A 27,642-nucleotide genomic window follows, 5' to 3' on the forward strand; every position below is an offset into this window, starting at 1 on the left:
TCAAGTTGTAAGTGAGAAGAGCATATTAACGGTGTCATAGAGAGAGAGAGAGATACTGGTAGGTAGCTGCATTTGAAGCTGCCACGGTTTGGGGGCCAAACACCTTTACCACTGTTATCTGTAATGCGACTCTATTAATCTGCAGTTTGTCCTCTCCCCTGGACATATTCCATCACTGGAGGGTCAAGTCCAGCTAATTCCTCCACAGTTGAACATGCCACACAGCATAATATCCCAGCAATATCTTTCTGCCCAATCCTGTTCTATCCGCTCTGTTGCCCTTTCTGGTTAATCTAATAGCGACAAAGCCCACATAAGGGCTTTTGTGCCAAGAACTTCTTTATGGTTTAAAATTAAACGGCTTGGGCGCCCAGTTTTTGGATGGCAGCCAGTGTCCTTCAGACAAAGAATGTCAGTGTGCTTAATAGGCAGAAAAGCTCTCCCCTGTCCCGAAAAAAAGCAGCCACCACACGCCTCAGTACTGCGCATGTCTGCTCCCACTACTTTCTGTCAAGGCAACAATGAGAGCAGTTACATCTGAACTGCACCATAGTGTGAAAGGTCATTTTGGACAGGCCTGTTAACATACACACTTCCATTTCTGTACAGGCAAGTTAAAGACAGATAATCCTTTCAAAAAAGCTGACCTGATTTAGATTTTCTCAAGTTCTGGAAGTGGCCAGAATTGACCATAGTTTCTAGAAGCTCTGGTCCAGAGTGTTAAGTCCAACTTGCTGAAGGCTCAACATCAGAAAGCTGCACGTAATGACCTGGACCAGAGCAAAGGTTCCAGCTGAGAACAAAGAAGAGTACTTATTCCTGCTATTCTCATATAAAATATGATCATTTCCCAAATAGCCAAGCCAAGCATCATTTCACACACAAGGGGCCATCACTATTTCTGACACCTCCATATTGTCTGAACAAATCTATTTCCTTTTCATCAGATCTCTATGTAATCTACATTCAGGGATGTCATGTCCTTTGTACTGTGCTGTATTCCATTCTGTGGATTCCATGATTGGATTCCATTCTGGGGGAGTCCCGTCGGCACAGCAACATGCCTCCTTGACATTTCCGTCGGATAGTTCCGGAATCATTTTGCGCATCCCCCATTCATTACAATATTTGCTTAGCAGAAACCCTTGAAATTATGAATCTACCTCTCACTGTTCCAATGTGGTCGTAAGCACCTGCATTCCCTTTGGATAAATTTAGGATCAATACATTCTCAAGTCGAAGATGCTTATCCCACTCACAAGCTAAGAAAAGTGTCTTACAGACCCCATAATGATATACTGTAGTGTGGCACAGTACCAGTACAAGTGTCCATGTGTAACGGCTAAACCAGTCATTTGAGGTAAAAAATATAGAAATAAAAATAATGCCAATTCAAGCAAAAAAATAGGAGACCTTCCTTGGAGTGAAGACCCTTTGACAAGCAATTAAGGACTTGCTCGTTGTCTTGCTTGGGCTATTTCCTAAACGCAGGCATTAGTTAGCATTAATAGCTTCTCACGGTAATTAAACCTCCCTTCTAAATGATCCTGGTGCCCGACCAGACTGTGTGCAGTGTGTCCCCTGTGTCTCCAGACAAGCCCAGCCTACCCCACCCATCCTCCCACCTCGGGCCACATTTCCCTCCCTCTGGCCTGGCTTTGTGCTGATGGACGAGCCCATCCCTCACGGTCCTCACAGACAGCTGTGCTTAGCCTGCAGAATGGAGAGAGAGACTTTGGGACTTTGCTTACTGGATGAAAGCAAGCATTTGTTTCCTAATGGAACCTTCAGCCCTCCCGGAAGATCAATTATATTCTGTACACCCAGAAATAAGTCATTGGCATCATCCTCGTCTTGGTAATTGATCTCTTTCTGAGGGTATGGCATCCCTGGCTGTGTCTGGGGTTTTTGTTTTAGCACAGACTGGCTGCTGTGCGATACAGTGTTCAGGTAATAGGGGACATGTCGATGGTATTGTATCTAATAATAACATTTGCAAATCTGTAAGATTGCACAGTTAGTATCAAATTCTATGAATGTGGAAATTCCCCTCACTGATAATATCTCCTGTATTATGGGAAATGCATCATCCTAATCAATCTGAAATGGTTTTGCCTTTCCTTTGCATTTCCATTTCCAAATACTAAGAGAAAAAGCCCAAACAAATTCAACAGAAACTTGTTTTGGCCTGCTAGACGGAAGGGGAAATATCGACTGCAATTTCTGAGAAGACAGACAGACAGACTGACAGACAGACATGTCTTATCATGGATGCAGCAGCTGTCAGGAACAGCCCAGGTAACAGAAAGGCATCATCTCATCAGCCTTCCCACAGCCTGTCAATCCTGCACAATGGACTGATTGACATATCCCTTATATACACCACTACAGCAACCTTCCCACAGCCTGTCAATCCTGCAGAATGGACTGATTGACATATCCCTTACTGTATATACGGCAACCTTTCCTATAAGCCTAACTTAAAACAACACTATTTCAGTATGACAGTATATTTATTTCCTTCCTTAACTCGACATCGGAAAGACGAACATTTGCTTTCATGCTTCACTCCTAAACTGAACATGAAGTGAAATGAGAGAGAGAGAGAGAGAGAGAGAGAGAGAGAGAGAGAGAGAGAGAGAGAGAGAGAATAAGAAGGAAGGATATGTAATGAGAGTGTTTACGGGAGGTTCCTGTCCATCGGTGGAAGGCAGTCTGCTCATTAAGCTATAGAGAGAACACAGAAGGCTGCTTATTAAGCTATAGGGAGAACAGAGAAGGCAGTCTGCTTATAAAGTTATAGGGAGAACAGAGAAGGCAGTCGGCTCATTAAACTATAGAGAGAACAGAGAAGGCAGTCGGCTCATTAAACTATAGAGAGAACAGAGAAGGCTGCTTATTAAGCTATAGGGAGAACAGAGAAGGCAGTCTGTTCATTCATCTATAGGAAGAACAGAGAAGGCAGTCTGCTCATTCATCTATAGGGAGAACAGAGAAGGCAGTCTGCTCATTCATCTATAGGGAGAACAGAGAAGGCAGTCTGCTCATTAAACTATAGGGAGAACAGAGAAGGCAGTCTGCTCATTAAACTATAGGGAGAACAGAGAAGGCAGTCTGCTCATTAAACTATAGGGAGAACAGAGAAGGCAGTCTGCTCATTAAACTATAGGGAGAACAGAGAAGGCAGTCTGCTCATTAAACTATAGGGAGAACAGAGAAGGCAGTCTGCTCATTAATCTATAGGGAGAACAGAGAAGGCAGTCTGCTCATTAAACTACAGGGAGAACAGAGAAGGCAGTGTGCTCATTAAACTATAGGGAGAACAGAGAAGGCAGTCTGCTCATTAATCTATAGGGAGAACAGAGAAGGCAGTCTGCTCATTAAACTATAGGGAGAACAGAGAAGGCAGTCTGCTCAATAAACTATATGGAGAACAGAGAAGGCAGTCTGCTCATTAATCTATAGGGAGAACAGAGAAGGCAGTCTGTTCATTAAACTATAGGGAGAACAGAGAAGGCAGTCTGCTCATTAAACTATAGGGAGAACAGAGAAGGCCGTCTGCTCATTAATCTATAGGGAGAACTGAGAAGGCAGTCTGCTCATTAAACTATAGGGAGAACAGAGAAGGCAGTCTGCTCATTAATCTATAGGGAGAACTGAGAAGGCAGTCTGCTCATTAAACTATAGGGAGAACAGAGAAGGCAGTCTGCTCATTAAACTATAGGGAGAACAGAGAAGGCAGTCTGCTCATTAATCTATAGGGAGAATAGAGAAGGCAGTCTGCTCATTAAACTATAGGGAGAACAGAGAAGGCAGTCTGCTCATTAAACTATAGGGAGAACAGAGAAGGCAGTCTGCTCATTAAACTATAGGGAGAACAGAGAAGGCAGTCTGCTCAATAAACTATAGGGAGAACAGAGAAGGCAGTCTGCTCATTAATCTATAGGGAGAACAGAGAAGGCAGTCTGTTCATTAAACTATAGGGAGAACAGAGAAGGCAGTCTGCTCATTAAACTATAGGGAGAACTGAGAAGGCAGTCTGCTCATTAAACTATAGGGAGAACAGAGAAGGCCATCTGCTCATTAATCTATAGGGAGAACTGAGAAGGCAGTCTGCTCATTAATCTATAGGGAGAACTGAGAAGGCAGTCTGCTCATTAAACTATAGGGAGAACAGAGAAGGCAGTCTGCTCATTAAGTTATAGGGAGAACAGAGAAGGCAGTCTGCTCATTAAGTTATAGGGAGAAGTGTGTGTGATGATCGAGCCACTGGTCTGGATCTTTCTGCATGGATTCATTAGTTTCTCTGTGGGACACACACACACGCACACACACACACTTCTGATGATATTGTGGTTCCCAGACTTCCACAAAACACATGGCTAACAGTGACAGACAGTCCTCTCTGGAGCTGTCCTCCATCCCTCTCCTGTCCCTCATTCCTCTCTGACACGATATCATTATGGACCGATTTTATACATATCTAATATACTCCATTGGCATCTGTAACATGCCAGGCAACATCCCAACAGACAGTAGCACTGAACAGTAAAAGGAGCCTTCTTTGTGCTACAGCTGCAGAGGGTGTTGGATGTATGTACACGGCTGCCTGCTACTCGACTGTGATGGTATTTCACTGAGTGTTTGGCAGGCGTGGCACTGCAGCATTGCTGAAGGAAACAGCTGTTCTCCAAAGACAGACAGACAGACAGAATAACAGACACACAGACATACATACCCCTGAGCCACCATGGCTTTATAGGAGTAGAGGTAAATAGGCCAGTACATGTGGTTAATAGATGGTAGTAGTGGTAGCAGTGGAAGACAGGCCAGTTCATGTGGTTAATAGATGGTAGTAGGGGTAAACAGTGGAAGACAGGCCAGTTCATGTGGTTAATAGATGGTAGTAGGGGTAAACAGTGGAAGACAGGCCAGTTCATGTGGTTAATAGATGGTAGTAGGGGTAAACAGTGGAAGACAGGCCAGTTCATGTGGTTAATAGATGGCAGTAGGGGTAAACAGTGGAAGACAGGCCAGTTCATGTGGTTAATAGATGGTAGTAGGGGTAAACAGTGGAAGGTGGACCAGTTCATGTGGTTAATAGATGGTAGTAGGGGTAAACAGTGGAAGACAGGCCAGTTCATGTGGTTAATAGATGGTAGTAGTGGTAAACAGTGGAAGACAGGCCAGTTCATGTGGTTAATAGATGGCAGTAGGGGTAAACAGTGGAAGACAGGCCAGTTCATGTGGTTAATAGATGGTAGTAGTGGTAAACAGTGGAAGGCGGGCCAGTTCATGTGGTTAATAGATGGTAGTAGGGGTAAACAGTGGAAGACAGGCCAGTTCATGTGGTTAATAGATGGTAGTAGGGGTAAACAGTGGAAGACAGGCCAGTTCATGTGGTTAATAGATGGTAGTAGTGGTAAACAGTGGAAGACAGGCCAGTTCATGTGGTTAATAGATGGCAGTAGGGGTAAACAGTGGAAGACAGGCCAGTTCATGTGGTTAATAGATGGTAGTGAGGGGTAAACAGTGGAAGACAGGCCAGTTCATGTGGTTAATAGATGGCAGTAGGGGTAAACAGTGGAAGACAGGCCAGTTCATGTGGTTAATAGATGGTAGTAGTGGTAAACAGTGGAAGGTGGACCAGTTCATGTGGTTAATAGATGGTAGTAGGGGGTAAACAGTGGAAGACAGGCCAGTTCATGTGGTTAATAGATGGTAGTAGGGGTAAACAGTGGAAGGCAGGACAGTTCATGTGGTTAATAGATGGTAGTAGTGGTAAACAGTGGAAGGTGGACCAGTTCATGTGGTTAATAGATGGTAGTAGGGGGTAAACAGTGGAAGACAGGCCAGTTCATGTGGTTAATAGATGGTAGTAGGGGTAAACAGTGGAAGACAGGCCAGTTCATGTGGTTAATAGATGGTAGTAGTGGTAAACAGTGGAAGGTGGACCAGTTCATGTGGTTAATAGATGGCAGTAGGGGTAAACAGTGGAAGACAGGCCAGTTCATGTGGTTAATAGATGGCAGTAGGGGTAAACAGTGGAAGACAGGCCAGTTCATGTGGTTAATAGATGGTAGTAGGGGTAAACAGTGGAAGACAGGCCAGTTCATGTGGTTAGTAGATGGCAGTAGGGGTAAACAGTGGAAGACAGGCCAGTTCATGTGGTTAATAGATGGTAGTAGTGGTAAACAGTGGAAGACAGGCCAGTTCATGTGGTTAATAGATGGTAGTGAGGGGTAAACAGTGGAAGGTGGACCAGTACATGTGATTAATAGATGGCAGTAGGGGTAAACAGTGGAAGACAGGCCAGTTCATGTGGTTAATAGATGGTAGTAGTGGTAAACAGTGGAAGACAGGCCAGTTCATGTGGTTAATAGATGGTAGTAGGGGTAAACAGTGGAAGACAGGCCAGTTCATGTGGTTAATAGATGGTAGTAGGGGTAAACAGTGGAAGACAGGCCAGTTCATGTGGTTAGTAGATGGCAGTAGGGTTAAACAGTGGAAGACAGGCCAGTTCATGTGGTTAATAGATGGTAGTAGTGGTAAACAGTGGAAGGTGGACCAGTTCATGTGGTTAATAGATGGTAGTAGTGGTAAACAGTGGAAGGTGGACCAGTTCATGTGGTTAATAGACAGATGTTAGTAGGGGTAAACAGTGGAAGGTGGACCAGTTCATGTGGTTAATAGACAGATGTTAGTAGGGGTAAACAATGCGTCTAGACAGACTAAAGCACTAGGCCACTACATGCCAATGATTGAAGTAGTACACACTGCTAATAGTATTCAGGGAGGTTGAAGGTGACTTAAATGTTATGTCTGCGTCCCACGAGACACCATATTCCAACTATAATGCTACGGTCTGCACTGAACTCAAAAACACCATAATTTCTTATCAAATAACCAACAAGTAAAAGCCATTGATCAGAACCTGTACTATTAACCCGAGGACAGATACTGTATATGTGAATACCGGGTGCCTTGACTAAAAAAGGAAGGATGAATGTCATTACAGGATATCAAGAGAGAGTAAATGAACATGTGACTTCTCTCTTCCTGCAACACCATCCTCCTCCCCCAGCTAGCTGTGCTAAATATTTCTCTGTGTATCTCTCCTAAATTGAGATGTCATTTATAAAATGGAGAGCCGACGGTAATGCATTACTAATACCAATAAAGGATTGCTTTTCTTAATTCGTTTCACGTGAACTTGGTACCCTTCTACTGTCTGAAAAGCAGGTCCTTTTTCCTCCCTTCTAAAATAATTGAATCCAACGCGACCACCTTCAGGCTAAACTGTGAAAGTAGTTAGAGTCATTTCTTGCTTTCTGATCATGATCAGATCTGTAATGAAGCAGAACATGCCATTTGCCTTATTGGGGAATGTGAGGATGTGCTCTTGTTTTATTTTCCACAGTATCAGAACAACACAAGGGAGAGGAATTAACATCTACTAATTAGACCATTATAACAAAATATTATCATTGTGGACCCCAGGAAGAGTAGCTACTGCTTCTGCAAAACGGGGATCCAAATAAACAAATAAATAAACAAATACCAATTATATTGAACATCTTCAATGTTTTACATAACAGGGTCGGCACTTTTCACATGACATAAATTAATGTGCAACACAATGACATAAAATCCCATTTCGTACAGGTACCTATGGAATAAATGGAATTGGACAGCATATTGCACATTTCATTATTTCAGTCAGAACTTATGTATTATGGGAAATCAATATGAATCTAGAATAACTACAGCACAAAATCAAAGAATGACTATATGGTGTATGTATGAACTCCACAAAGATACACTGTCCCATGTAGACACATGCCTGGGTTTTACTATACTTGATAACCAATTATGCCTTTGTAGATCTAGTTAAAAATATCTATGTGGATTCTGGACATGATACAATGCTTTTCCCCCGGGGCTATAAAGGGCCATTTGCTTTATTTCACCAGTTAAACTTGAATATAGGAGCGCTGCCAACCCGCTGAGGGAATTAAGCAGAGTGAAATGCAGAGTGGTGCTGCTGAATGGGCAGATTGGCAGGCCTACCCTTCTACTCTACTCTAACAAGTCCACACAATGAACACACGACCAGCCCCATTACCCACCGAGCTACAGTGGAGAGACAGGGAGGCAGGGGCTGAAGATGAAAGAGATTTCATAAGCCCAACCGCTGTCTATTATTGGCCACTTGTAATTGATCCCTATACCAGTCAAGCCTTCTCACAATAGTGATTTTGAACATAGGCCTACTAATGTCTACTCATAATGAGGTGAAGTTGTTATAATGAAATATGTTTCTGTAGGATATGATCTTGAATATTGTTTCTCCCCTTGGACATAAGTATAACTCTGTCTGTGGAAAAAGTAGAAAATAGATACATCTACCTACATTTTAATGGTATTGTCACGAATCCCACCGAAGGTGGCTCCCCTGCCTGCTCGGGCGGCGCTCGGCGGTCGTCGTCGCCGGCCTACTAGCTGCCGCTGATCCCTTTTTCCTTTTCGTTTGGTATGTCTTATTGTTTGCACCTGTTCCTTATTTGTGTCTCTTGATTTATGGTTATTTAAGCCTGTTTAGCCCGCCCAGGTTTGTGCGGGATTATTTTCGTCAGAGTGTTTTTTGTTGGATGTGCTGGCGATCTACATGTGTTGTTTTATATGCGTACTGTGGACCCGTTGTATTTGGGCACTTCGCTATTCACGCCGGTTGTGTTGGCGTCGACCGTTTTTCGTATTTAAGGAATAAACACATTTTTCCTTACCTCTGCTCTCTGTGCCTGACTCCTACCACCACTCCTAGCAATCGTTGACAGAATCCCGCACCACATTATGGAGACAGCAGGAGCAGCCGTACCTCCTCTCCCATCGATGGAGGAAAGGGTCCTCCATCATACCAGCATTCTCCACCGAATCGGTTCAGCGATGGATCAGATGATGGAGAGGATGGACCGATGGGAGAGGAGTGGCCTCCCTACCGCATCCCCAGCACCTACTCCCCCAGCACCTACTCCCCCTCCACCAACTACCCCTCCTCCGGCGTCCGGACAGGGGCCCTACGCCTGGCTCTCCCCAGGGAGTACGATGGAGCGGCGGCTGGGTGCCAGGGGTTCCTACTGCAGTTGGAGTTGTACCTGGCTACCGTTCGTCCGACTCCCTCGGGAGAGGAGAGCGTGAGCGTCCTCGTCTCCTGCTTAACGGGACATGCCCTGGAGTGGGCCAACGCAGTGTGGTATGGCCCAGACTCGGCAAGGGATCACTACCCCGAGTTCACCCGCCGTTTCCGGGCCGTGTTCGACCACCCACCGGAGGGCCGGGCGGCGGGTGAACGGCTGTTCCACCTGCGGCAGGAGACGAGGAGCGCACAGGACTTTGCTCTGGAGTTCCGGACCTTGGCTGCTGGAGCGGGGTGGAACGACAGGGCCCTGATGGACCACTATCGGTGTAGCCTCCGGGAGGACGTCCGCCGGGAGCTAGCCTGTCGGGACACTACCCTCTCACTGGATGAACTAATTGACATGTCCATTTGTCTCGACAACCTGCTGGCTGCCCGCGGGTGTCCAGACCGGGCCCTGTTGGTTCCACCTCCAGGCCCTCCAGCTCCCATCCCTATGGAGCTAGGGGGGGCCGCGTTGAGGGGAACCGGAGGAGGAGGCTCCTCCTGTACCCGGTGTGGTCGGAGAGGACACACTGCCGACCGGTGCTGGGGGAGCTCCTCTGGGAATCGGGATGGCAGGCAGAGCACTCCTCGTTCACCCCAGGTGAGTAAGCACCAACTTCACCCAGAGCTCCCTGTTGGTCATATGTTTGTACTTGTAACTTTCCCTGAGTTTTCTCCCTCTTTCCAGCATAAGGCGCTAGTCGATTCAGGCGCAGCTGGAAACTTTATGGACCGTGGGCTCGCGTTAAGGCTAGGGATTCCCTTGGTGTCGTTGGACCAACCTTTCCCCGTGCACTCCTCAGATAGCCGACCATTAGGGTCAGGGCTGGTCAGGGAGGCCACGGTGCCACTGTACATGGTAACGCAGGGGGATCATGGGGAACGGATTAGTCTCTTCCTCATTGATTCGCCTGCGTTTCCGGTGGTGCTGGGGATTCCCTGGCTGGCCAATCACAATCCTGATATTTCGTGGAAACAGGGGGCTCTCAGAGGGTGGTCAGAGGAGTGTTCAGGCAGGTGTAAAGGAGTTTCCATCGGTGCGACGACGGTGGAGAGTCCAGACCAGGTTTCCACTGTGCGCATTCCCTCTGAATATGCCGATTTGGCTATCGCCTTCTGTAAAAAGAGGGCGACCCGATTACCACCTCATCGACGAGGGGATTGCGTGATAAACCTCCAGGTAAACGCTACACTTCCCAGGAGTCACGTGTACCCATTGTCACAAGAGGAAACGTTGGCTATGGAGACATATGTCACGGAATCTCTGAGACAGGGGTACATTCGGCCCTCCATGTCACCCGTCTCCTCGAGTTTCTTTTTCGTGAAGAAAAAGGAAGGAGGTCTGCGTCCGTGCATTGATTATCGAGGTCTAAAGTCCATCACAGTAGAGTTTAGTTACCCGCTACCTCTCATCGCTACGGCGGTGGAATCATTTCACGGAGCGCGTTTTTTCACGAAACTGGATCTCAGGAGCGCGTACAATCTGGTGCGTTTAGTACCACATCGGGCCACTATGAGTACCTCGTCATGCCGTATGGGTTAAAGAATGCACCAGCCGTGTTTCAATCCTTTGTCGACGAGATTCTCAGGGACCTGCACGGGCAGGGTGTGGTGGTGTATATTGATGACATCCTGATCTATTCCACCACACACGCCGCGCATGTCTCCCTGGTGCGCAAGGTGCTTGGGCGACTGCTGGAGCATGACCTGTACGTTAAGGCTGAGAAATGTGTGTTTTTCAAACGAGCTGTTTCCTTCCAGGGGTATCGCATTTCCACCTCGGGGGTGGTGATGGAGTGTGACCGCGTTTAAGCCGTGCATAATTGGCCGACTCCGACCACAGTAAAGGAGGTGCAGCGGTTCTTAGGGTTTGCCAATTACTACCGGAGGTTTATTAGGGGCTTTGATCAAGTGGCTGCTCCCATTACCTCACTGCTGAAGGGGGGTCCGGCGCGCTTGCGCTGGTCAGCAGAGGCGAACAGAGCGTTCAGTCGTCTGAAGGAGCCGTTTACCGACGCTCCCGTGCTGGCTCATCCGGACCCCTCTTTGGCATTCATAGTGGAGGTGGACGCGTCCGAGACTGGGGTGGGGGCCGTGCTATCACAGTGCTCGGGCACGCCACTCAAACTCCGCCCGTGCGCTTTCTTTTCTAGGAAGCTCGGGCCGGCGGAGCAGAACTATGACGTGGGGGACCGGGAGTTGTTAGCTGTGGTCAAGGCTCTGAAAGTGTGGAGACATTGGCTTGAGGGGGCTAAGCACCCTTTCCTCATCTGGACTGACCACCGTAATCTCGAGTACATCCGGGCAGCTAGGAGACTGAATCCACGTCAGGCCAGGTGGGCCATGTTCTTTACCCGTTTCCGGTTCACTATCTCTTATCGGCCAGGTTCACAGAACACGAAGGCCGACGCACTGTCCCGCCTATATGACACCGAGGAGAGGGCCATCGATCCAACTCCCATCCTCCCAGCGTTGTGCTTGGTAGCACCGGTGGTATGGGAGGTGGACGCGGAGATCGAGTGGGCGTTACGGTTGGAACCTGAACCATCTCAGTGTCCGGCAGGTGTTCAGTACATGCCGCTTGGTGTCCGTGATCGATTGATTCGATGGGCCCATAATCTCTCCTCTTCGGGTCACCCTGGGATCGAGAGGACAGTGCGGAACCTGAGGGGAAAGTACTGGTGGCCCACCTTGGTAAAGGACGTGCGGTTTTATGTTTCCTCCTGCTCGGTGTGCGCTCAGAGCAAGGCTCCTCGACACCTGCCTAGAGGGAAATTACACCCCCTCCCCGTTCCACAGCGGCCGTGGTCGCACTTGTCAGTGGACTTCCTCACCGATCTTCACTTATCTCAGGGGAACACCACAATCCTGGTCGTTGTGGATCGGTTCTCGAAGTCCTGCCGTCTCATCCCATTTCCCGGTCTCCCTACGGCTCTGCAGACTGCGGAGGCCCTGTTTACCCATGTCTTCCGGCACTACGGGGTGCCCGAGGACATCGTTTCTGATCGGGGTCCCCATTTCACGTCCAGAGTTTGGAGGGCGTTCATGGAACGGTTGGGGGTCTCGGTCAGCCTGACCTCGGGTTTCCACCCCGAAAGTAATGGGCAGGTGGAGAGAGTGAACCAAGAGGTGGGTAGGTTTCTAAGGACGTATTGCTGGGACCGGCCCAGGGAGTGGGCGAGATACATCCCATGGGCAGAGGTAGCCCAAAACTCCCTACGTCACTCATCGACCAATATGTCACCGTTTCAGTGCGTGTTGGGCTACCAGCCGGTCCTGGCTCCATGGCACCAGAGCCAGACCGAGGCTCCTGCGGTGGAGGAGTGGGTGCAGCGCTCGAAGGACACTTGGAGAGCCGTCCAAGACGCACTCACTAAGGCGAGTGGACAGCAGAAGAAGAGCGCTGACCAGCACCGCAGTGAGACCCCTGTGTTTGCACCAGGGGATCGAGTCTGGCTCTCGGCTCGAAACCTACCCCTCCGCTTGCCCTGCCGGAAGCTGGGCCCGCAGTGTGTAGGGCCGTTTAAAGTCCTGAGGAGGATAAACGAGGTGTGTTACCGGTTACAACTTCCATCTTACTACCGTATTAACCCCTCGTTTCATGTGTCTCTCCTCAGGCCGGTGGTGGCTGGTCCCATGCAGGAAGGTGAGGTGCCGGAGGTCCCTCCACCCCCGCTGGACATTGGTGGGTCCCATGCGTATAAGATACGCGCCATTCTGGACTCCAGACTTCGGGCGGGGGGCCTACAGTACCTCGTCGACTGGGAGGGGTACGGCGCGGAGGAGAGGTGCTGGGTACCTAGGAAGGACATTTTGGACTCCTCACTACTGAGAGAATTCCACCGCCTTCATGGGGATCGCCCTGCGCCTCGTCCTCCGGGTCGCCCTCGAGGCCGGTGGCGGCGCGCTGCGGGAGCCGCGCGTCAGGAGGGGGGTACTGTCACGAATCCCACCGAAGGTGGCTCCCCTGCCTGCTCGGGCGGCGCTCGGCGGTCGTCGTCGCCGGCCTACTAGCCGCTGCTGATCCCTTTTTCCTTTTCGTTTGGTATGTCTTATTGTTTGCACCTGTTCCTTATTTGTGTCTCTTGATTTATGGTTATTTAAGCCTGTTTAGTCCACCCAGGTTTGTGCGGGATTATTTTCGTCAGAGTGTTTTTTGTTGGATGTGCTGGCGATCTACATGTGTTGTTTTATATGCGTACTGTGGACCCGTTGTATTTGGGCACTTCGCTATTCACGCCGGTTGTGTTGGCGTCGACCGTTTTTCGTATCTAAGGAATAAACACATTTTTCCTTACCTCTGCTCTCGGCGCCTGACTCCTACCACCACTCCTAGCAATCGTTGACAGGTATAGGATACATCTATTTACATTTTAATGGTATAGGATACATCTATCTACATTGTAATGGTACAGGATACATCTATCTACATTTTAATGGTACAGGATACATCTATCTACATTGTAATGGTATAGGATACATCTATCTACATTGCAATGGTATAGGATACATCTATGTACATTTTAGTATTTTGAATTTGACTCCATCATTCTATTTTGACTACGAATTAGTTTTAGCTGTAGTACACTTCACCAGCACACAGTGTTGTTTGGGAGAGAGGATATTTTATTTCCAATGTATTTATTTCTATAGGTTGTTGTGTCGGTATTCAGTCGTGTTAAGCGACTCCAGTTGAAAAAGGAAAGGCTGAAATAAATGCAGTAGATAACAGTGGAGGGCCCCGGCCATGGAGCTGGGTTGAACGCCGCACCCGGACTGGGCACCGGCGCCGAGGAATGCTCCGGCCATGGAGCTGAGTTGGCCGCCGTGCCTGGACTGGGCACCGGCGCAGAGGAAGGCTCCGGCCTTGGAGCGGGACTGGACACCGTGCCTGGACTGGACATCGGCGCAGAGGAAGGCTCCTGCCAAGGAGTGGGACTGGACGCCGTGCCTGGACTGGGCACCGGCGCAGAGGAAGGCTCTGGCCTTGGAGCTGGACTCGACACCGTGCCTGGACTGGGCATCGGCGCAGAGGAAGGCTCTGGCCATGGAGCTGGACTGGACACCGTACCCAGACTGGGCACCGGCGCAAAGGAGGGCTCCGGCCTGTGGACCGTCGTAGGAGGTTCTGGACTGTGGACCGTCGTAGGAGATTCCGGACTGTGGACCGTCGCAGGAGGTTCCGGACTGTGGACCGTCGCAGGAGGTTCCGGACTGTGGACCGTCGTAGGAGGTTTCGGACTGTGGACCGTCGTAGGAGGTTCCGGACGTGGACCGTCGTAGGAGGTTCCGGACTGTGAACCATCGCCGGAAGCTCTGGACTGTGAACCGTCGCTGGAAGCTCTGGACTGTGAACCGTTGCCGGAAGCTCTGGTCTAGGGACCGTTGCCGGAAGCTCTGGACTTGGGACCGTTGCCGGAAGCTCTGGACTGGGGACCTTCGCCGGAAGCTCTGGACTGGGGACTGTTGCTGGAAGCTCTGGACTGGGGACTGTTGCTGGAAGCTCTGGACTGTTGATGCGCACTGGAGGCCTAGTGCGTGGAGCCGGTACAGGTGGCACCGGACTGGTGACACGCACTTCAGGGCGAGTGCTGGGAGAAGGCACAGGACATGCCGGACTGGGGAGGTGCACTGGAGGCCTGATGCGTGGGACCGGCACAGGTTGCACCGGACTGGTGACACGCTCTTCAGGGCGAGTGCGAGGAGCTGGCACAGGACGTACTGGGCTGTGGAGGCGCACTGGAGACCTGGTGCGTAGAGCCGGCACAAATTGTACCGGAACGATGACACACTTCGCACGGCGAGTGTGGGGAGCTGGCACAGGACGTACTGGGCTGTGGAGTCGCACTGGAGACCTGGTGCGTAGAGCCGGCACACATGGTACCGGACAAATGATACGCTCCTTAAGGCGAGTGCGGAGAGCTGGCACAGGACGTACTGGGCTGTGGAGGCGCACTTGAGACCTGGTGCGTGGAGCCGGCACAGTTTTTACCAGACTGCTAGCCCGCTCCTCAGGACGAGTATGGAGAGCTGACTCAGGTGGCATCAAACAGATAACACGCTCCTTAGGGCGAATGACATGCATCATACACCAACACAACAACTCTCTCATTTCTCTCTCCTCCAATTTCTCCATCAACTCACTGACTGTTTCTGACTCTCTCCGTTCACTCTCCTCCAATTTCTCCCTCTTCTCCCAGATTGGCTCTGGTTCGCTCTGGGGGGCTGTCCTTTGGGCTTTCCTTGTGGCCGCGAACCCCGGCGTCATCGCTGTCCTCCCTTATCACCTTGCGTCTGCTTCCAAGGAAGGCTTTCGTGTCCCTCCATGATTTCCTCCCATGTCCAGGATGTCTTCTCCTCCTTGATCTCCTCCCAAGCCCAGGATACCTTCTCCTCCTGGGCACGCTGCTTGGTCCTGTTGTGGTGGGATCTTCTGTCAAGATCGTCGTAAGAACTGGACCAAGGCGCAGCGTACGTAGCGTTCCACATCTTTATTATAATGTGAAACTTCAGCAAATACAAAACAATAAACGAACAAACGAAACGTGACGTTCTGGAGTGCTCACAGGCAACTACACAAAAACAAAACAAGATCCCACAAAACACAGTGGGGAAATGGCTGCCTAAATATGATCCCCAATCAGAGACAACGATTAACAGCTGCCTCTGATTGGGAACCATACCAGGCCAACATAGAAATAGAATAACCTAGATTACCCACCCTAGTCACACCCCGACCTAACCAACATAGAGAATAAAAGGCTCTCTATGGTCAGGGCGTGACACTCACATACATTACAGTAAAAACCAAAGGGTTGGTTCACTCGTATGAAGCAATCAATCTGATTCATTACATTGATTCAAGTAGGTTTGTCTTTAAAAATAGATATACATATTTGCTGTGAAATGTAGGTATGATGATGTAGCTCTTAGCAAGTTTTATAGTAAAATGTCATGAATTTAAATAATTACTATTGTGATGAAAAATTCATAACGAATGATACACACTTCTCTGCAACAATATCTCTGAATACATTTGTATGAAAAAAGGATGTATTCTGGAACCTTTCATTTAGCTGCTACATTTTGCTTCAATTCCAAACCCATAGACACAATAAATTACTACCATACATTTCATGAAGCAGAAGGCATAGAGGGAAATTTACTGTAGGATTGACTTGCCATTCGTTCTCATTAGTAAGTGAAAGAAGTCACTGCACTTTTAATGCAAATTCGTACAGATCCCTAATGGCCATAGACATAGAATTCTATAGTGAGAACAGCAGAGGTTTTAGAAAGATGACAAACCTCTGACGCCACGTCAGTCCTCCTGGCTTTGAGAGAGACATCAGGACAGCATACCATTCAGTGGTGATGAAAGCCCTGCAGCCTGTAAAAAGAAGAAGACAGACATTTCTGTCATGTGCATAAATATCGCTGTTCTGTGAAGGCATCACTGTGATATACAGTACATAGAACCATTTAACAAACACACACGCACTCATGTACACGTACAGTACACTTACGCACACACACACACACACACACACAGACAGACAGACAGACAGACAGACAGACAGACAGACAGACAGACAGACAGACAGACAGACAGACAGACAGACAGACAGACAGACAGACAGACAGACAGACAGACAGACAGACAGACAGAAACATGAAACCTGAATGTATTCATTGTACTCAACCTCTTACGTATCAGTATCAATCAAACTGAGACCTACAAAACAGTCAATACTGGTCTAACATATCTAGTAGTATTGTTCTAAAGCAGCGGTCTACTCTTCCTCTCTTTTAGACAGTGGAGGGAGGTGAGGACACAGTGAGGACTCTCAGTGCCTCTCCTCTCCCAGGCAGGCGGGCAGGCAGGCAGGCAGGCAGGCAGGCAGGCAGGCAGTAGACACTCTACGCTGTCTGGCTGATAATAGGGTCATTAATCATGCATTCACAGACTGCGCTCTATCAGACGTAAGTCCTATGATTATGGCCATTGATTGGGGTGAAATAGTCCTCTGCTGCTGCTGCTGCTTGGACCAATCTAGTCCAGGCTTGTTGGGGCGTGACTGTTTATTAGTTGACTCATTGATTAAAGGATGAAAGCTAACAAAATGGAGTTTGAATGATTTCCCTCTCATTAATATGTGTAGTAGATGATCGACTCTGTGGTTCAGTAGGTCCATAGGGCATATAGTATAGTATAGTATAGTAGTATAGTATAGTATTGTGTAGTACAGTGTAGTATGGTGTGGTGTAGTATAGTATAGTGTGGTATAGTATAGTGTGGTATAGTGTAGTATAGTGTAGCATAGTGTGATATAGTTTAGTATAGTGTAGTATAGCATGGTTTCCCAAACTCGTGTAACTGGGGCCCCCCTGGGTGCATGTTTTGGTTTTTGCCCAGGCACTACACAGCTGATTCAAATAACCAACTCATCATCAAGCTTGGATTATTTAAATCAGCTGTGTAGTGCTAGGGGGGAAAAACTAAATGTGCACCCCCAGGGAGGGCCCCAGGACAGGGTATGGGAAACCCTGTAGTATAGTACAATATAGTATAGTATAGTATAGTATAGTATAGTCAACATGGCTCAACTCCCTCAAGGAGTAATATGTTTTATCATTTTAAATGTTTCACAAATTTACAAGGGAGGTCCATTCTCCCCTTTCTACTGTCCTAGATTATATTAATAACAAGTTAATAATCAGCTAGGGAATTGCTACATATTTACAATAAAATGTATCACATATAAAGTACAGGTATTAGATAAATTGTCACGTCCTGACCAAAGAAAGCTTTTATTTTCTATGGTAGAGTAGGTCAGGGCGTGACATGGGGTTTTGTCTAGTTAAAATGTTCTATGTTGGGTGGTTCTAGTTTCTGTATTTCTATGTTGTTGTTTTTTGGGATGACCTCCAATTAGAGGCAGCTGGTCATCGTTGTCTCTAATTAGGGATCATATTTAAGTTGTTGTTTTTCCCACTAGGGTTTGTGGGAGATTATTTTGAGTAAGTGTATGTTGCACCTCTTCGTCATGGTTTGTTGTTTTGTTTACTAGTTTATTTGTATGTCTTGCATAGTGTCACAGTTGAAATAAAATGTGGAACGATACACACACTGCGCTTTGGTCCCATTTTTCAGACAGCCGTGACAGAATCTCCCACCACCAAAGGACCAAGCAGTGTGGTCAGGACAAATGGATATGGGAAGAAATCCTGGACGGGAAAGGACCCTGGAGGCAGGCCGGGGAGTATCGCCGTCCGAAGGAGGAGATTAAAGCAGCGAGAGCAGAGCGGCGACGATACGAGGAACTAGCACGGCAACAACGGAAGCACTAGAGGCAGCCCCAAGAAATGTTTTGGGGTGGGCACACGGGTTGGTCGGCGAAGCCGAGGGGTGAGTCTGAGAGCGAAGAGGAATATTGGGAGAGACTGAGCGAGGAGTACTGTGAGATAGTTGAGGGGGGTGATGAGAGAGAGCTGTTGGGTTGGCGTAGTATGCACGGCATTTTCCCTGAGGAGCGTGTTAGCCGTCAGATGCCACCTGAGTCAGCTCCCCGTACTCATCCCGAGAAGTGTGTTAAAGTTCCGGTACAAATGAGGCCGGCTATACGCACCAGGTCTTCAGTGCGCCTTCACAGCCCAGTACGTCCTGTGCCAACTCTCCGTACTCACCGTGGGGAGCGTGTGACCGGTCAGGCACCATGTTTTGCGGTGATATGCACGGTGTCTCCACTGCGCATTCACAGCCCAGTGCGTCCTGTGCCAGCGCCCCGCACTTGCCGGGCTAAAGTGAGCATCCAGCCAGGACGGATTGTGCCAGCCCTACGCTCCAGACCTCCAGTGTGCCTCCACAGCCCAGTACGCCCTGTTCCTGCTCCCCGCACTCGCCCTGAGGTGCGTGTTACCAGTCTGGCGCCATCTGTGCCAGCCCCAGCCCCACGCATCAGGCCTCCAGTGCGTCTTCCCAGTCCGGAGCTTCCGGCGACAGTTCCCAGTCTGGAGCTTCCGGCGACAGTTCCCAGTCTGGAGCTTCCGGCGACAGTTCCCAGTCTGGAGCTTCCGGCGACAGTTCCCAGTCCGGAGCTTCCGGCTACAGTTCCCAGTCCGGAGCTTCCGGCTACAGTTCCCAGTCCGGAACCTCCTGAGACGGCCTGCAGTCCGGAGTCTCCGGCGGCGGCCTGCAGTCCGGAGTCTCCGGCGGCGGCCTGCAGTCCGGAGTCTCCGGCGGCGGCCTGCAGTCCGGAGTCTCCGGCGGCGGTCTGCAGTCCGGAGCCTCCGGCGATGATCCGCGATCCGGTGACACAAAAGCGGAGGGATCAGCTGGTGGAGCGGGGGCTACGCCCCGAACCGGAGCCTCCTCCTATGCTGGCGGATAAGCAGGATGAGAGGGTTCTTCGTCCCACACCAGAACCGCCTCCGATGCAGGAGGATCTGCGGGATGAGAAGGTTCTTCGTCCTGCACCAGAGCCGCCTAACCCTCCCTGTTTTTTTTTGTTGTTTCAGTTTTTGCGTTCGGAGTCCGCACCTTTGGGGGGGGGTACTGTCACGTCCTGACCATAGAAAGCTTTTATTTTCTGTGGTAGAGTAGGTCAGGGCGTGACAGGGGGTTTTGTCTAGTTTAAATTTTCTATGTTGTGTGGTTCTAGTTTCTGTATTTCTATGTTGTTGTTTTTTGGGATGATCTCCAATTAGAGGCAGCTGGTCATCGTTGTCTCTAATTGGCGATCATATTTAAGTTGTTGTTTTTCCAACTAGGGTTTGTGGAAGATTATTTTGAGTAAGTGTATGTTGCACCTCTTCGTCACGGTTTGTTGTTTTGTTTATTAGTATGTCTTGCATAGTTTCACAGTTTAAATAAAATGTGGAACGATACACACGCTGCACTTTGGTCCCATTCTTCAGACAGCCGTGACATAAATATTAACTGTTGAACTTGGATTCAATAAGGAAATATAAACAAGGTGTATTGAAGGAATTATAGACACAATTCACAAGCTGTATTCATCTCATTATCCACTGAAATATGGGCGGGTCTAACTTCCGGTTAAGCACTTTGGGCCAATAGTTTGCCGCTAGCTAGCTATCGCTTCTCACAAATTTCCAAACATGGATTCACTCAAAACAGGCATTACTCTCAGTAGCAACGACTTATTTATACAGTCCTATGTAATGACAGTCAGACAAATCCTGTATAGTGTCTGTTTCCCTTCACCTGATTAAATGTGACAGTAATGACAGTTGGAGTTAAATTCAATCCCAGTCTATTCTCAACGTTCCCTCATTGTCTGTCAAACCATATGCTGCTGGACAAACAATGATTTTACATAGAACACCCTAACCTGAAAATACACAACAGAGAGGAACACACATAATAAGCTTCTTTTTTTTTTTTTTTTAAAAGGAGGATACAGAATTAGGGCAGTCTAAAACATGGATTGAAATAGAAACGTGACAAAGCTCCCGGGTCCAGTCAAAATGGCTTCTGTCTCTGTGTGCTCCACTAATGAAAGGATATAGCTGTGTGGACACTGAGCACCTGTGATGGTTTGTCTGGTTTTACACAGTATCTATGTGTTGTAGCTATGTCTTTTCCTTACACTGTCAGATAAATACTGTGAAACTACAAGGCATTCGATATGAAACATGCTTCGTTGTAGTTTGAGTATAACATTTGAAATGAGTGCAAGAAAACAGAGATTTTTTGTCTACCTCTATTGCATATGCTTGTCAGTGGTCAGGTGTGAGCATGTCTATGGATTTGCGGTAAAGATTTTTACAGTAAGTGTTTCTTGCAAATGTGGTTGACGCTTATCTTGTATGTTACGGTATATGACTTCTATCTGCCAGGATTTACATAGTGAATACTCTTCACTTAATAAGGAGAAAATGAGCAAGGAGAACAGAGAAAGGGATGTGTATGTGAGTGTGTGTGTTTCTTAAGCTTCCTAAAGCAGCCACACACCAACTCTTGTAGATAAAACCCATAGCGAGCTCTGTCACTCAATTAATGTCTCTTTTTATCTTCTGTTAACATACCTGCCATCCTCAGCGAGGAATTAAAGCACTCTCTCTCTCTCTCTCTCTCTCTCTCTCTCTCTCTCTCTCTCTCTCTCTCTCTCTCTCTCTCTCTCTCTCTCTCTCTCTCTCTCTCTCTCTCTCTCTGGGAGTAAGAAGAAGCTAAGCAGAAGGCTGGGTGGATTAAATTTAGAGCTAATAACTTAGCGGTGTAAAAAAAGGACAGATTTGGGGTTCACAACCCAAATGTTTTCTTCATACTAAAACAATGTATTTTGGTTTCTTTAAATACTAGTATGGTGTGATAAATAACAGGTCTAATATAAATAAACTGACTGGTACCACCCCACCACATAGGAGACGGCTCAAATGGCGGCATGGAAATCGCTGACATTTTGTGGCAGAATTTTTCTCACTTGCCCGGCAGCAGCAAATCCCCTGTTGAGAGGACTTGAGTGTGAAATCCATTTAGGACAGATTCCGGCAGAAAGCTTGTCATCTCATTGAAAAGAAACCCCTCTCAAAATATGGAACAAGGCCTGTAGGTGTCAAATGCATCACATTCTTATAGCCTCAGTCCCCCAGCCAGTCTCCTGTTTATTTTGTTAGTGTGTGTGCATAGAGAAAACAAGCCAGGGTAATTGTTTCTGGTTAAATTTCCTATCTATACGTGGCAGCGGAAACAAGCATGTCCTCAGGCAGCAAACCAACATGACTGCAGTACCAAGGTTAGTGAATCACAAAGAGAAGAACATGTCTGAAAAAGAGAACATTAAAGGATTCCGTGAGAAAGTCCCTGAGGATGACAGTACAGCAGGCCCCAGATCAGTTTTTACAAAGACTACGTCCTAAATGGAACCCTATTTCCTATTTAGTACACTACTAAAGCTCAACGGATGATGTAGGGAATAGGTTGCCATTTGGGACGCATCCTAAGGCCATTCTACAGCAGACCCACTCCTGACCTTGCCTTTAAACATGACAATGGGTTCACTTTTAGAAGTCTTACTCATACTTCCAGCGTGTTTGTACAAGGTATCACACAGACAGCATATTGAAGCAGGCAGGAGAGGGTAAGCTGTATTTTATTATCCTCAGAGCAGTTTTGTTCCACTACCTCCTGGTAGTTCACCATTCACCCTTTAAGTTATTTTATAACAGAATCCTGTACTAGACAGACTGTGCTTGGGGAGTCACAAAGTGTATATTGATAGACTACACCATGCTACACCATTCAGAGTTAAAACCCCAGTCATTTTCCAATAGGAAACTAAATCTGAAAGCCCTAGAATGGCAGATGTGGCAGACACGTCTGTCACAGTTAGTTCCCTGCAGTCTCCAGTTGCTTAGTTACTTTCAGCGGGTGGCTCATGCTCTCTAGGCCATAGGGGACGTAGGGTCTAACTTCTCCTTCCGTATCCTTCCACCTCCCCTGCAGTGTTAACTGAGAGGTGGACTGGGAACTATGTTGTGGGAGCCGTTCCCATGGAGATGTGGACTGGTGGGAGGTCAGATAAGGATGAACTACTAGTGTTCTACTGTTCCAGGAGGAGTCTGCTGCATTACCATTCTAGAATAACATGGTCACTGAGGAGGAGACTTCTGCATTACCATTCTAGATTAACATGGTCACTGAGGAGACTGCTGCATTACCATTCTAGATTAACATGGTCACTGAGGAGGAGTCTGCTGCATTACCATTCTAGATTAACATGGTCACTGAGGAGGAGACTGCTGCATTACCATTCTAGATTAACATGGTCACTGAGTAGGAGTCTGCTGCATTACCATTCTAGATTAACATGGTCACTGAGGAGGAGGCTGCTGCATTACCATTCTAGATTAACATGGTCACTGAGGAGGAGACTGCTGCATTACCATTCTAGATTAACATGGTCACTGAGGAGGAGGCTGCTGCATTACCATTCTAGATTAACATGGTCACTGAGGAGGAGACTGCTGCACTACCATTCTAGATTAACATGGTCACTGAGGAGGAGGCTGCTGCATTACCATTCTAGATTAACATGGTCACTGAGGAGGAGGCTGCTGCATTACCATTCTAGATTAACATGGTCACTGAGGAGGAGACTGCTGCATTACCATTCTAGATTAACATGGTCACTGAGGAGGAGGCTGCTTCACTGATACTTCACAGTGTATGTACTATACAATGTTGTCAAAACTGTCAGCTAAACACCAAGAAAGACATTTGAAGAATTTCAGAAGTGTTTAGAGTTACTATTATTTCTTTCAACCCAATTCCCCAATTTTCGGTGACTTCACCCCTACCCATATGTACATACTGTATCTACCTCAATTACCTCGTACCCCTGCACATCCACTCAGCACTGGTACCGCGTGTATATAGCCAAGTTAACGTTACTCATTGTGTATTTATTCCCTGTGTAATCATTTTTTTCTATATTGTTCTCTTTGTATTGTTGGGAAGGGTCTGTAAGTAAGCATTTCACTGTTAGTCTACACTAGTTGTTTACCAAGTATGTCACAAATTAGTAATTATTTGACCTCAACCTATACGCTTTTCCGGATATTCAGTATCTGATAGTGAGATGTCTAAGCGTGCTTCCCAAATGACACCGTATTCCCTACATACAGTGCCTTCAGGAAAGTATTTAGACGCCTTGACTTTTTCCACATTTTGTTACATTACAGCCTTATTCTAAAATGGACACACAATACCCCATAATGAAAAACAGATGTTAGGAAATTTTTGCAAATTTATAAAAACTTAAAAACAGAAATACCTTATTTACATAAGTATTCAGACCCTTTGCTATTAGACTCGAAATTGAGCTCAGGTGCATCCTGTTTCCATTGATCATCCTTGAAATGTTTCTACAACTTGATTGGAGTCCACCTGTGGTAAATTCAATTGATTGGACATGATTTGGAAAGGCACACACGTCTATATAAGGTCCCACAGTTGACAGTGCATGTCAGAGCAAAAACCAAGCCATGAGATCGAAAGAGTTGTCCGTAGAGCTCCGAGACAGGATTGTGTCGAGGATCAGATCTGGGGAAGGGTACCAAAAAATGTCTGCAGCACAGCCCGCTTGGAGTTTGCCAAAAGGCACCTAAAGACTCTCAGACCATGAGAAACAATATTCTCTGGTCTGATGAAACCAAGATTGAACTCTTTGGCCTGAATGCCAAGCGTCATGTCTGGAGGAAACCTGGCACCATCCCTACAGTGAAGCATGGTGGTGGAAGAATCAGGCTGTGGGGGTGTTTTTCAGCGGCAGGGACTCGGAGACTAGTCAGGATCGAGGCAAAGATGAACAGAGCAAAGTACAGTAATGAAAACCTTCTCCAGAGCTCCCAGGACCTCAGACTGGGGCGAAGGTTCGCCTTCCAAAAGGACAACGACACTAAGCACACAGCCAAGACAACGCAGGAGTGGCATCGGAACAAGTCTCTGAATGTCCTTGAGTGGCCCAGCCAGAGCCCGGACTTAAACCTGATCGAACATTTCTGGAGAGACCTGAAAATAGCTGTGCAGCAACACTCCCCATCCTACCTGACAGAGCTTGAGAGGATCTGCAGAGAAGAATAAGAGAAACTCCCCAAATACAGGTGTGCCAAGCTTGTAGCGTCATACCCAAGAAGACTCGAGGCTGTAATCGCTGCCAAAGTTGCTTCAACAAAGTACTGAGTAAAGGGTGTGAATACTTATGTAAATGTAATATTTAAATGTTTTATTTTTAACAATTAGCATACATTTCTAAAAACCTGTTTTTTCTTTGTCATTATGGGGCATTGTGTGTAGATTGATGAGGGAAAAAAACGATTTAATCAATTTTAGAATAAGGCTGTAACTTAACAAAATGTGGAAAAAGTCAAGGGGTCTGAATACTTTCCAAAGGCACTGTAGTGCACTACTTTTGACCAGAGCTCTATGTAGTATATATGGAATAGGGCAACATTTGGGATGCGTACTAAGGCTCAGTCAGTATATAGGTTAAATCTCACGTTTACCCCACGATAGGATTGTTTAATGCAGAGTCAAATGAGATCTTGACCTCTACCTGGCACAGACAGAAAACCTGGGGTTAACTACCTGGGGTGAATTACCTGGGGTTAACTACCTGGGGTGTATTACCTGGGGTTAACTACCTGGGGTTAACTACCTGGAGTTAACTACCTGGGGTTAACTACCTGGGGTTAACTACCTGGGGTTAACGAAGCAGAGATGGATCGTGATGAAAGGCTTCCTATCCTACTGTAAGAAACAGCATGAGGTACACTCTTAGAAAAACGGGTTCCAAAAGGGTTCTTCGGCTTTCCCCATAGGAGAACCCTTTTTGGTTCCATGTACAGCCCTTTGTGAAAAGGGTTCTACCTGGAACCAAAAAGGGTTATTCGAAGAAAGGGTTAGCCGAAGAACGCTTTTAGGTTCTAGATAGCACCTTTTTTTTCTAAGAGTGTATTCTAGATTGTAGATAGCAGGGACTGTATATCAAGCGTCTCAGAGGAGTTCTGATTTAAGATCAGTTTTACCTTTCAAATCACAATGAATAAGATTAGATGGACAGGAGGGACATACTCTTAGATCAGTACGTCTACTCTAAGACGCTTGATAAATACGGCCACAAGTCTGAGCCACATGGTAATATACTGTATAGCAGTGTTCCTCAACCTCCGGTCCACGGGCCGGTGCCAGTCCGCGGGATGTTGCTGGCTGATCCCTGATTTAGTCAAGGAGGAGAAATCACAGTTTATCGGTCCCTGACACAAGAGGGACCAGAGCATGCCGGTTCGTGGTAAAAAAGAACTTGAGAAATACTGGTGTACAGATGTAGGATCTTAATGTGATCACCCTTTTGCAGGATAACTTTTCTGCAATGCAGGACATTTAAAACTTGTAGTGTATTTGTGTTTTAAAAAGGCTTCTGAAGTTTGTAATTTCAAAGTTGACATTTCAGACTTAATTTTCCCTGACGAAAAATGTGACAACCCTGCAAAAAATGACCATTAATTATAATCCACATAATAATGAACATTTTCTGTTGCTGCAGGATTATTTTCCTGCTGTAGCAAACTGTCTCAAATGAATATCCTACATCTGTATACGTCAACCAAAGACTCGTCAGTCTTCCTGTCCTGTCCCTGCCGAGGTGAGGAGAGGTGTCTGTCTGCACAGCCCAGTGAAGCATGTGAAAATGACTCCACGTTGACTCTGTCATACTCTGCCATACCATCTCCTCTGTTCTGCCCCAACCCACTGCCGGCAGCTAATATTAGCCTGCACAATAATTATTATGGAGAATATATGGTCAGTAATAGCTCCATTGGTGCCGTAGCACCTTTGATATGGAAATGTACCGGTGCATATTTTACTAACTACCACATGTGGGCTATGGAAGCGTTGGAAGACAATGAAGAATGGAGGTTCCTTTGGGGACCTTGTTCTAAAATGCTTCAACAAATTGGGACTGAGGGTATGCCTCTTTGAATATGTGTTGAAGCCCTCACAGCCAATATGCATGTCATATTGACATATGACAAATTGCAAAAGTCATTGATGGAATAACTTGATGGCAGATAATGAACTCCTATGGCTCACTGGACTATGTGACTCCCTGCCAGACAGGTTGTCACAAAAGGTTAGAGAATCAACTCGTAACAAAAATAATAGAATCTTATGGACGAATCTTGAGATCTTACGAATCATATAATTGATATTGCCCAATCAAAAAGATTTTAAATGTCTATGGATTTTTCTCTTCAGACATAAAGACAGTATTTGTTCACAAAAATAATTACCTCATAATTACTGAATAATATCACAATAAAATACATTAATATTAGAACAATGACATATAATATTTCCATAAAGGAGAAGATGGATAAACAGTCACTACTAGGAACGACAACCCTGTGCGTATCAGCCACAGCCAGTACAAAGAGAGATAAAAGGGTCCTACCTTCCTTTACCAGAACATGAGAGTAGATACACACTATATGAACAGGCAGACGAGAGAGAACCCATCATTGTTCTCCCACACACACAGCTTGCTCTGTCTCTCTCTCTCTCTGTCTCTCTCTGCTTCTCTCTTTCTCTCCCCCTCTCTCTCTATGTCTCTCTCTCTCTAGCTCTCTCTAAATTCTCTCTCTCTCTGGATGGATGGAAATATGCTGGAGCAACAGTCTACCCCCAGCACCATCCTCCCCTCCATCACCGCTCGGAATCCCACCCTGTGCATACAGTCTCTCTCGCTCTCTTTCTCTCTTTCTCTCTTCCTCTCTCTCTCTCTCGCTCTCTCTCGCTTTCTCTCTTCCTCTCTCTCTCTCTCGCTTTCTCTCTCGCTTTCTCTCTTCCTTCTCTCTCTCTCTCTCTCTCTCTCTCTCTCTCTCTCAGCATATGTGCTCCACAAAAAGACTCTCCCTCACAGCCCATATGATCATGT

The 27,642-nt window shown here is 47.0% G+C and overlaps 1 long non-coding RNA gene across 1 annotated transcript in view; it reads right to left on the reverse strand.

The window, feature by feature from the left end:
• The window catches only part of LOC123727888 (uncharacterized), a 39,023-nt gene that overhangs the window by 3,085 nt on the left and 8,296 nt on the right, over window positions 1-27,642 (reverse strand). The window contains exon 2 of the long non-coding RNA XR_006759847.1: window positions 16,490-16,571. This is a non-coding gene — a long non-coding RNA (uncharacterized lncRNA). The remainder of the gene's footprint in view (window positions 1-16,489; window positions 16,572-27,642) is intronic.

Source organism: Salmo salar, chromosome ssa02, assembly GCF_905237065.1.
Source record: "Salmo salar chromosome ssa02, Ssal_v3.1, whole genome shotgun sequence".
Lineage (NCBI taxonomy): Eukaryota > Metazoa > Chordata > Actinopteri > Salmoniformes > Salmonidae > Salmo > Salmo salar.